The sequence below is a fragment of the Oculina patagonica genome, chromosome 12 (genome assembly GCF_052425735.1).
Source record: "Oculina patagonica isolate OP01 chromosome 12, crgOcupat, whole genome shotgun sequence".
NCBI classification, from domain to species: Eukaryota; Metazoa; Cnidaria; class Anthozoa; order Scleractinia; family Oculinidae; genus Oculina; species Oculina patagonica.
The window spans coordinates 9,134,256-9,145,255 of NC_135769.1; the positions used below are offsets into that span (position 1 = coordinate 9,134,256).

The 11,000-nt window shown below is 40.8% G+C and overlaps 1 pseudogene; it reads right to left on the bottom strand.

Annotated features, from left to right (window-relative positions):
• Positions 1-5,672: 5,672 nt before the first annotated feature.
• On the bottom strand, positions 5,673-8,791 carry LOC144633273 (uncharacterized; annotated as a pseudogene).
• Between the last annotated feature and the right edge of the window lie 2,209 nt (positions 8,792-11,000).

Below are 11,000 nucleotides of genomic sequence, written 5' to 3' on the forward strand. Positions count from 1 at the left end.
GAACCGCTGACCAACCGAGGGCTCTCTCACGTGCACGAGCGAAATGTTCGGAAGGAGTTCGGACGACTTCTCGGACATTCCCGTGTTCGGGTATATGGATTCGTGGAAATCTGTGGAACTCTGGCAATGAATATTTAATGAGTTAACTGTCTATCTTTGGAAGCGTGGAAATCTGGAAATCTGGCAATAACTACTTAATGAGTTTAGATGAAACGCGTTCTGTGCTCTTCTACCCCAAGTAAAAGCCGAAGTGGCGATAAACATGTCGCAAACTAAAATCAATGAGTTTTAACTCGATATTGTTAGGGGAGGATTTTGTGATCGATTCAAGAAGGTAGATGGTTTGGAAGCATGGCAGCCAAGCTTTGAGTTTCTTTATATTGCTATAGTGAATTGTGAAGAAGCCTGCAGAATCTAATCTAACCTGTGATTATGCAGGCGTTTTTTTCCCCTTGCAAAGACGAAAGTACTGAGTAGAAGTAGGGAGGGAGGCCATGATTTCAGGTTATATCTGAAACAAACTTCTGGTCCGAAACACAATCGATGTGAATACCTCCTGCAAGAAAATTAAAAGAGACGAGCATTCTCGTCGTCTCGCTCCGGGGCGGGTTGGGGGGGGGGGGGGGGGTCCCGCGTTTATAGGAGAGAGCGCCAATATTTTTCGCCGTCAAGGTCTCACTTTAGGGATACACATGAAAAATAGAGAGTGTTGTCATACTGTGATGGCAGTCTATACCAGACGGGAGTCTAAGGTCTCTACTGATCAGTCATCAAATGGTATTTTTAGGGGTCGAAAGAAAAAAAAACTAGAGCCAAGTTTAGATTGGTCTCATTTAGGGATTTAATTCGAATTTTCCGGACTCCTCCCTGGGGGTTGGTCTTATTTAGCTTCAAGAGAGCTACGTTTCAGTGGTTTCAGTATTAGCCACCAATTAAAGAGGAACCACAGATAACTAGAGAAATAAAATTGACATTTCTTGCAATTATCTCTTTATCCCTTTTGTCTGGGATGTGACTCTTGGTGCAGGTAGTGCTGCGTACATATTCTCTCGTCCCCATAGCCCTTTCGTTTCTCTTAGCCGGCTTGGCACGAGAAAACGGAGGGCTCTGGGGACATAGGATTTTTGAATTAATTGAATTTTTTTGATTGGCTGTTTGGAACAAAGAATTCCTAAACGGAAGTCGAAAACGTAACGACTCTCTCATACATTCTTTTGAAACGTCATGACTGCATACATGAAGACCGGAAGTCCTAGAATCTGGGACTGGAAATCCTGTGTCCCCAGAGCCATTTGTTTCCTCGTGCCAAGGCCCAGTCGGCTAAGAGAAACGAAAGGGCTATGGGGGACGAGAATGTGCTGCGTACGTTAAGTGTCCATCTCATTCCCAGGGCCTCTCTTTTTCTCATCTCCTCGAGAAGGAAAAGCAAGAGAGAACCTGGGAACCAGACCTGAGAATCCAGACAAAATCCTAAACCGCGAATAGTGGCCCTGTTCAACTATATAGACGTCAGAAGGTCGGGCAACAATTAAGAAGGGTTGGGAGAGAGCTGGGATCGCCGTCATCGTGGAGAATAAGCTAGAATATGACTGATTTCCCTGACGAGGACCCACTTTCTAACATTTGCAACTCACTTTGTACTTTCTGACAATGTTAATGTTTCAGTTCAATTTCAAGTTACTTTGTTTTATTGCTGAACATTTATTTCCATCTTAGCTACATATATATTGATTTTTTTAATTTTCGGAAAATCGCTAAATTTAATAGTCGCTAAATCTTGCTCAGAAAAAAGATCGCTAAAATTAGTACTCGCTAAAAATAGTAACCTTAAGGTATGAGGCCGGGGGGTACTCTATATATTTTTGAGTGGGGGTGTGCCGCTGCCCCCTGGGACTTCGAATTCGAAACCCTTACCCTGCGGGGGGTTGGGTTTTTGTGGCCTTACCCTATACTAGACTCTGTTCAGCTGATTTCGCAAGACTTGCCGTTTTCAGACCCCAACTGTGTCACTATTTGTGTTTTTAATGGAAAACCATCTGTCAACAACGTTGCCGCAATGATTTTATTTACGTTTAAGAAGGCCTCTTCCTCTTCCGAGTTTCTATTCCTATTCTGGACTTAATTCCTCATACTACTGATCAGTTTTCCGGCAAATGATACCCTATTCTAGACCAAAACTCTCTGATTTCTATACCCTATCCCAGACTAAACTGCTTGATAACCATACCCTTCACAGCGGCACATACCTATATAGCTCATATATGGGAGTGCACCCCCCCTCCCCCCCGGGATATGAGGTCATTTTTATTATGACTACTGGGCTGAAAAGTCAGTAAATATTAAACTAGAAATCCTTTTGAATAATAAAGAACAATGCAGGTCGAGAGTATCTGTTTTTACCAAACATTCCAATACTCATCACCAGACGAACTATTATGATGGATATGAATACCTCAGTAATCCAGACAGCTCGTGTTCCAGCTGTGCACTTCCGCTGTCGAGTGACATGTTTATAAAACCATTTATAGCTAGCTTCACTGTGTTGAACTCCCGTGAACTGAAAATTGAGTTGTGCGTGGGAGAGAAACCCCACGTCGCTCGTCTGAATTTCAATTTTCAAATTTCAGTCACTGTTTCAGAGTCGCTCGCTTTTGGTCCCTGTTAGGAAATGTAAACTAACTGATTAACAGCAAACAAAACTATCTTTCCCTAGAAGCCCCTTCTTCTCCCATTTATTTCTCAGTAGAGAAAGGCTGCAGTTTGACCGAGTCATGTAAGCTAACTTTGGTAGAATTTTCCGTGGAAAATAAAACATAACAGTTAAAACGGACGGACGGCATTTCGCTGACATACCATCGTTCCCCATCCCAGATCGTCAAAACTGTCTTTTATCTGTCATATCCCATTCCAGCATTAACTCAATAAATGCTAGAGTTAATTCACATTTCCAAAAATGTGCCCCTTGCCAGATTTCTAAGTGATCTGTTATCCCAGACTAACCGGTCTTTCCAGTTGCACACCCTGACACGTCTTATTATTGCCTGCAATTATTCGAATTCCCCACCGTTCATTTAATAGTTTATTTCTTTTTCCTTTTTTAATTGTTTGTTTCCTTTTAATATATATGTCAAAACAGTAACTATAATTAGTGACAACCTTCTCCGAAATGCCACTACTGACTTTCAGCCGACGTTTAGTATGTGTATGTGGGTGTGTTTTTTTTTTTTTTTTTTTTTTCATTATTATTTTTATCCTTGCATAAAAACACTCCCTAAACAGTTTCTCAAATGCCATGACAGGATAATGACAAAATATACTTAGTTTGGCAAGACAAGTATTAAAATAATGATAAATCAGTGATAAACCATTTTATTTACGAAAGGTAACGCTTTTACTGACTAGCCCGCAGTGTGGGGCAGTCAGCCATGCTTTGCGAAATACCACGCTTTTTGGGGTACCGTGCGAAACTAATGGAAGGAATAATTGGGTCGAAAAACAATCTATCAGTTCAGCTGCCCAGATGGCACAGTTTTTCCTTCTTTTTCTTGTTAACTTGCTCTTGTGGTCCTACAACGATCGAACGGCAGTACAGAATCGAAAATCAAAGTGTTGTAATAAGGCGAGGGAACCCCAGGTGACACCCACAGACTCAGCAAGAACAGTTTCATTGTATCTGTTCGGCTCATGCAACTGGAAAAACAGAATAAGAAGCTTCCCTTGGCCAAAATATAGCAGCCATAAAGTTTTTCACACGTAATAAAAGCATATAGCGTGTGAAAGAGAGCAGAAAAACGTTGAACCGTTCATTATTGTGCCAAAATACCCGTTTACAACCTGCGCATAAATACACAGTAGATTACATTTTATGCGCTCTTCGTCCTAGGTGGTCGAACTGCGTCAGGAAATTGTAAAATTTCCAATATTCCGACCTTTTCTTCCAGCATGGCCGCTGTCAAGCCGTAAAATTATACCTGTCTCATTTGATATACTCCCTAACAAACGCTCCAACAAGCAGAGAAGAGTTTGTTTTCTTCATATGAAAGAAGATAGCAAGACCACTTCCGAAGGGCCGAAATGCGATGAAATCATTGGCTCGGCCTGCAAGCCTCCCGCCAAATTAATAACGTTGTGTTGACTAAGAGCTCAGCAGTTGACAGCTTGCCTCCCGGGGTGATAATTTATTCTCAAGGCAAACGTGTAAACAAAACGCAATATCTCTCAGAGCGGGAGATGAGATTTTGGTTGTGCCTGTCGCGTTCTCAGTATCCCTGCGCCTGATTCATGGCAATTTGCGGCAGAAAGGTCTTTAGACACGGCCTGAGATCGGCGGATTTGCGATAAAATCTTTCCGCGTCGACAAACACAAAGATTGCCCGTCGCGCATTTGGTGAGCGGTGAAGCCCGGACAGCCGACATGAGCGATATCGAATTCCCATAAAATGTACCCCCATTGGCGAGATGTGTTTTGCGTGTGTCGCGACAATAACACGCGAGTCACGCGATCAATTTCGCGAACACGAACACGCGAAAACCAAACAAGCATTTCTTCAACTGAAAGAACCATTTTCTTCCCATCCTTGGCTAAAATTCCGTTTACCTTAAGGAAAAACAGAGGTCAGAAATTACACGTAAGATAAACTGCAACCGATACTAAGGCATTGTTCCTAGATTAATTTAGTTGCTTTGATACGCTTAAAATCTTCCCAGGTTACTAACAAAATATAATTATTAAAAGAAAGACAAAAACTGTTCTTTCAAAGAAAAGGGTTGTATCTGATTCTCTTTAAAATTATAAAGAACCAAGATCGGTCACGTTCATTTAAAATGGCAATTTTTAGCAGTGCTCAGATATTTGATGCAATAAAGGTCTGTAGTCAAGAATTTGGAAAACAAATTTCGATTTCACTTAGCAAATTTCTTCAATTTAAAACAAGGTGTCTATAAAAGAGAATTTAAACAAAATTCAAATGGTCAGCATTGAACCTTTCATGTTTTCCACAATAAAGCACAAAGGCCCATCAAGCTTGTCTGCCTCTATGTGATTTAAATCCGCGCTCTAGAAGTTCAGCCTTAAGACTTATTTCTGTCCTAAAGTTAACGTTGAAATGGGTCAATGTTCCTCTCCTTGTCAAATCAGTTAGTGAAAATTTCGTTAGCAAAACTAAAGCTCTCTATCGACTTCTTAAACATTGATCCGAGCGCTTATGAAAGCTAAGACATATAAGAACCTAGCAATCGATTGAAAGGGCTTGCAGAATCTTATAACACCAAAGTTTTATGTGTGCAAACTGAAGGTCTTCCCTTCTGTCCTTATTAAAGGTATATATCGGAGAAATACAAGAATCTTAAGGTAGAGTCAAAATCATTGATTCATTTTATTGAATGTTTCTCTGGATTTTTTGAAATATTGAACCGATTTCATGACAATAATTTCATATAATCGTTTACATGATAAGTAAAGTTGAATGAACGTAATGTACTAGCTAAGCACCAACTCAAATTTACAGCCGATTTCAAAGCTTTACGTATACGTTCGCAAGCCTTTTTTCTTTATAAAACTACAACAGACTGTTAAAGGGTCAATCCTCCGCTCTCTTTTCAGCCAACCTTGTTTCTGATTTTCTTTAAAAAATGTTTTCTTTGCTTTAGTTGTGAATCCAGTGAGTGTATTCGAGGGTTCCTATAAAAGTGAAGGAACTAAAAGCACATGTCTTTCGCGCTCGAACATATTTCAGAACCGGCTGACGGAATTTAATTCAGTTAGCAAGGCTCTTTCAAAACAGGTTCATTCATAACGCAAATCAGGCAAAAAGAGCTGAAAAGTAACTGTAGAAAATCGAACGACTAACGCACATCAACAACTGAGATTTATATTTATGAATAATTCTATTGTAAAGATCAGTTCTTGTAGTTGTGATATGTCAGGATCAAGCTATAAACAAGTTACTTTACGAGTTTACATTCTCTAGTAGAGTCAAAAGGAAGCAAACGAAACATGTACCAATTGTTTTGAATTTTTCACATTGAGGGGATTTTAAAGTTCAACGTTGATACCTGCCAGACTCTTTCAATATCTCAAATATTTCATTACATAAATCTTTTCTCTTTTAATTTGAAACAAGCACGAATCCAGAAAATTATGTTATTTTGAATTTCATCTCTAAAGTGTCACGATTGCAAAGAATGATATTTTGAAAATAAATCTATGAGTTTATATATCAGTTCTCTGTCGAAAGATTCCCGGAGGTGCCCCTAAGGCAAGTCCGTGAACGACTTTGAAGTGTTCCTCTGATCTTAAGCCATGAACTTTCATGTGCTTTCTTAGGGAGCTCGGGTGCGTGTAGCTTTTGTCACAACCAATGTACTTACAACGATAAGGTTTTTCCAGAGTATGAACGTGAACGTGTTTGCGGCGATCGCTGGAGTTTGCGAATCTTTTATCACAGCCTTTGAACTCGCACGCGAAAGGTCTTTCTCCCGTGTGCGTGCGAACGTGAATCTTTAAGTTCTCTGCACGTGCGAAGCTTTTTCTGCAGCCTGGCTGGTTGCACGTAAAGGGCTTTTCGCCCGTGTGGACTCTAATATGATTGATCAGTTTATACTTTGCCTTGAAGGGCAGTCCATTTCTCATGCATTCCTTCCAGCAACAAACGAACCCCACGGGCGTGGCGGACACGAGATGAACGTCGGTGATATGCGCTACAAGGTCCTCTATTCTATAAAATCCTATCCCACAGACCTGATTTAGCATTTTCTCTAGCTGGATCCACTCGCAAATCAACACGGGTGAGCGCGGCGTCGGGCTTTTTGCGTCGTAACTTGACATGCGAGTTTCTTGTACCTCTCGAGAGCTGTGAACGTCGTTCAAACCCTGTTGCTCTGTTCGCGTGGCGTACACGAGAGACGGTGGAAGCTCCGGCGTGTATCTCTCCACGCGCGTTACATAGCCTTCGCTCGGAGAATACGCATCTCTGCCATACAGTTTGCCAGATGCGTCCATATTGAGCTTGCAGTGCTTGTGAAAGACTATGTTGATCCCGTTGTGCGTGTTTGAGGGTATTCCTGGTATAACAATATCATGTTGAGCTCGGCTGAGAGCACCGCTCGAATTCTGATCTGCGCGAGGCGCGGAGCCCGTTGAGTAAATTTGTAGAGAATCATTACTGTGCGGTGATTTTCGCACTTCTTCTGAAGCACTGCTATCCTCGTCAATGCGGTCGCAGTCGATATCACCGTCCTCTGAATCTTCCTCTTCGGGGCCAGACGAGCTCGTTTTCCAATCTGCCCGATAAGCCGGGAACGAAAAATATTCACTCTTCACCTCAATACGCGGACTTGGTTCGGTCGACCGTTCACTGTTATCCGTCCGCGCACTTAGATTCGTGTTCACTCTCGCTTGCACTGTGAAGTGATTCCACAGAGCTGGTCCTTTCCATTATATTCCCGTCTGTGTGGACCTCATAGTAATTTCGAAATACAACTCTAGACTCTGTCTCAGACAGACTGGTGTATTCGAACGCGTTTCTGTCAATGGGTTCCGCTTTCACAACGATTGACGGACGAAAGTGGCTAAACTCTTCACTTCCCATCATAAAAATTGAAACATCTATCCCCTCAGGGCAGTGCTACAGTAACGAGTCGAAAAAGTAAATATTTTTAAGAGACCGCGTACACCTCCGTTCCCTGGAGTCGCCGCAAGGTTCTGAATATTGTCACTTCTGAGCTGTCTTGTGTTTACGACAGGGCCGGCAGCGCATGCTCTGTGCCGCCACGATGGGTGTCTCATTCATCACGTCGTATTTTTGCCCCCACCGTCAAAGCGCCCCACAGAGCGCTTTCAATCTTTGCGGCTGTTTCAATAAAACTTGTATTCAAACAATTTTAGTCGCAGCAAGCCATCGTAGCAGAGGTTGACACCCTTGAGAACATCTGGGTCACATGAAATTTGCTGTTCATTCCCATTGGCGCTTAAAACTCCCCCGAGTTCACAATCTCGGTGAAAATTATGCGAGAAATCTACGGAAGTGGGGTTCACACCACAAGCGCCTTTGTTTGGGGCGTCGAGGACCTTGGGCAGCGAAAATAACAGATTAATTTCAGGGGCGTTTGGCCTATAAAATTTGTAATAAATAGAATGAAAAAAAAAGAATAAAGTACAAGATCGTGTTTTCTTTTTTTCAATTTTGTCGTTGTTGTATTACCAGCTGAGTCTCCTCTCTATGAGCTTTGCGTTCATTGAGTAGACCGCCCTCCAGGAATACCAGAAGTTTATCTCCCACAGAAAACACACGGAAATTATTTCAGCGGCTCGCACGCAGGAGACTGGATTAAAAATCGAGTGTCAGGAAAGCTCCTTCGACACCGTTGTCTTTCCTATCCGCCTCAAGGTTGAGCGTAGATCTAAACGAAGGGGTTTTGATGTCAATTGAGCAGTTTCTTGTACGGCTACGGACAAAAATTTCATTGCGTGACGTTGGTGTTCGACCTTGACAAAGAATGGACGATAATATGCATTGGCTCCCCAGGAGTGACACAAAGTCGATAATCGAGGTTTGTGCTTTGTGCGTCATAGAATACTGCGCGCGCGAACGCGTTCTTCAGACCACGCGTACACGCGACCAATGTTTTTCCTCTAGAAGATTTGCGTTCTTGCCGAATTTTTACTTTTCTCTCGAAAAATATGTTGATTTTAGGTTATTGAACAAGTAGCAAAGAGTCGAATAGGACTTGTACTGCGCGGAAGAAACACGTTTTTGGAAATCACTGCTTTAAACACATTTATTTGTGGTGCTTTTTTCATGGCTATAAAGACGTTGATTTTTCATCGTGTTTCAATGTCGGCGAAAAAGAATTTTAGCCAGTATACGCGAAACAAGAATTGTAGCCAGTAAGTATACGGTTACCAGTTCAAAGACTTTACTTTGGAAGCGTTGTTTTGAGTAAAAATAAATCCACTTTGTTCAGGACTTTCCGCCCTCAAGTTGAATCAACAAAAAACACGATGCATTTTTAATATACGAGCTTAATCCTTTAGAGAAAATAAAACATATGTATTTCTTTCAAAGCTTTTTATTTACTTTAAGCGAAGTGAATATTTCCCGTAGATGACTCTTATTGAAGACGTTAGTTAAATTTAAGAGACTTGTATTTCAAGTGGTTTTTAGGCCGTATAACTGATTTGTATGCCATTCGTGAATACTTAGCTTGAATACCGTTCCAAAGGCGCGTTATGAAAGCTGCGATTTCACATGCGACAATTAATTTTGAAGATGTGTAGGAAATTGCTTTCCATGTTGAGATCTAAATGATCCGTTTAGCATATGTACAAGATATAAACGGGAAAATTAGATAACTGCTAGTGAAACAAAGGTTTTCCTTGTCAGTACACGCGTGTCTGCTCTGTTGACTACGCATACAGGTTGTTATAAAAAGATAACGACATCTTCAACCTACAAATTTGCGTCCTAGTGGATGCAAACTAGGCATACATAAAGGTCACCAGGGTCTACTGCACAACTGTTGTATTTGACCAGGTTCGTAGGAAACAAAAAAATGGCACTTGGTCGTAGTTTCGGCTACGATACTGAAAGAATTAAATGCCTACGAACGATGCGTTCAAGAAATCCACGACCAATACAGTATAGTATAAACGATTTCTCTAACCTTGTAGGGAAACGAAAATTGGTTCGAGAAATTTGCAGCTCGAGAAGTCGTGGAGTAATAGAAAATTTTAGTGTTCAACTAAGTGAAGCGAATTCAAGGGAAGCCACTTTTGTTTCGAGATGCGGCCAGGAGTTTGGGAAATGGGTTTCACTGTATATACCACTTAGATCGCCACGGCTCAAGATTAAAGTGCCACTGAAGTCTAGTAAGAGAGAGATTTGAACTGGCAAAAAAAGACTCCAATGACTCAATTCGTCCTAGCGAGTATTCAAGGACGTCCCCAACGATAAAGGTACGGTGAAATCCTGATTTCTCTAACCTCGTTTAAGAGAAACGGAAATTGAATCAAGAAATCGGGAAGTTTGAGAAATCGGGGATAAAATTTCAGTGTTCGATTGAATAAAGCCATTCCAAGGGAAACGACTTATGTTTCGAGTTATGAGGAGGCTCGAGAAATTCGTGTTTCCATTGTAGTTACAATCTAAGAAGGTACACACAAAACTATCAAGATCGAGAAGTGAACTAATACATTATCCATACATAACAGTAGAACTCACTCATTAATAAAAGTTCTTAGAACCACACTACACCTCTATTTTAATTTAGTACTAGTTTCGTTTAATCTATTTATCGTTATTGTGTAATACAACTCAGAGTAGCTATAAAGTATGTAGGTAATGGATACTGGTAATGGATAGAGAACATAATAAAATAAAATTGATTTGTTATTCGAGGGGATTCATGCATGTGTTAAGTACTGCTGCGTATAGACGAAACTATTAAATGTCTACATCAGTAGAATATTTACTTTATTAAAGATTGAGCTCTTTAGCTTAGCGATAAAATCAACTTGTATTGATAAATCCTGGCATTCCACTTCTGTTGTGACACTTAATTTCAAAGCTCTAATCAGCAATGAACGACTCTGCTGAATTTTTCTTTTATTCAAGTGTCATTTTGGTTGGAAATAAGGAAAGTCGAAAATGTAACTTTTACCTGACTCTTTCACAACGAAAATTGCATATTTTTCTCTTCTTGACTTGACTCAAACTAGCTATCTAAAGTGCTTGTGTGTGATATTGGACTACTATGGTATACAGCTCAATGAGGGATCAATATACCATAAAGTACTTTGTTGACACCAGATTGGTTTAGCAGCTTTTAAAACCACTGAACTCTACTCTGAAAAATGAAATTAACGAAGAATAAAACGGAAACATGCGGTTTTATAATTAATGGCCTGTCTAAGGCAAAATTACTCTCTCAATATCAGCGGAATGTAATGGATCGCATGTCTGCCATTATTCTTGTATCGGTCATTCCATCTTCTGTTTGCA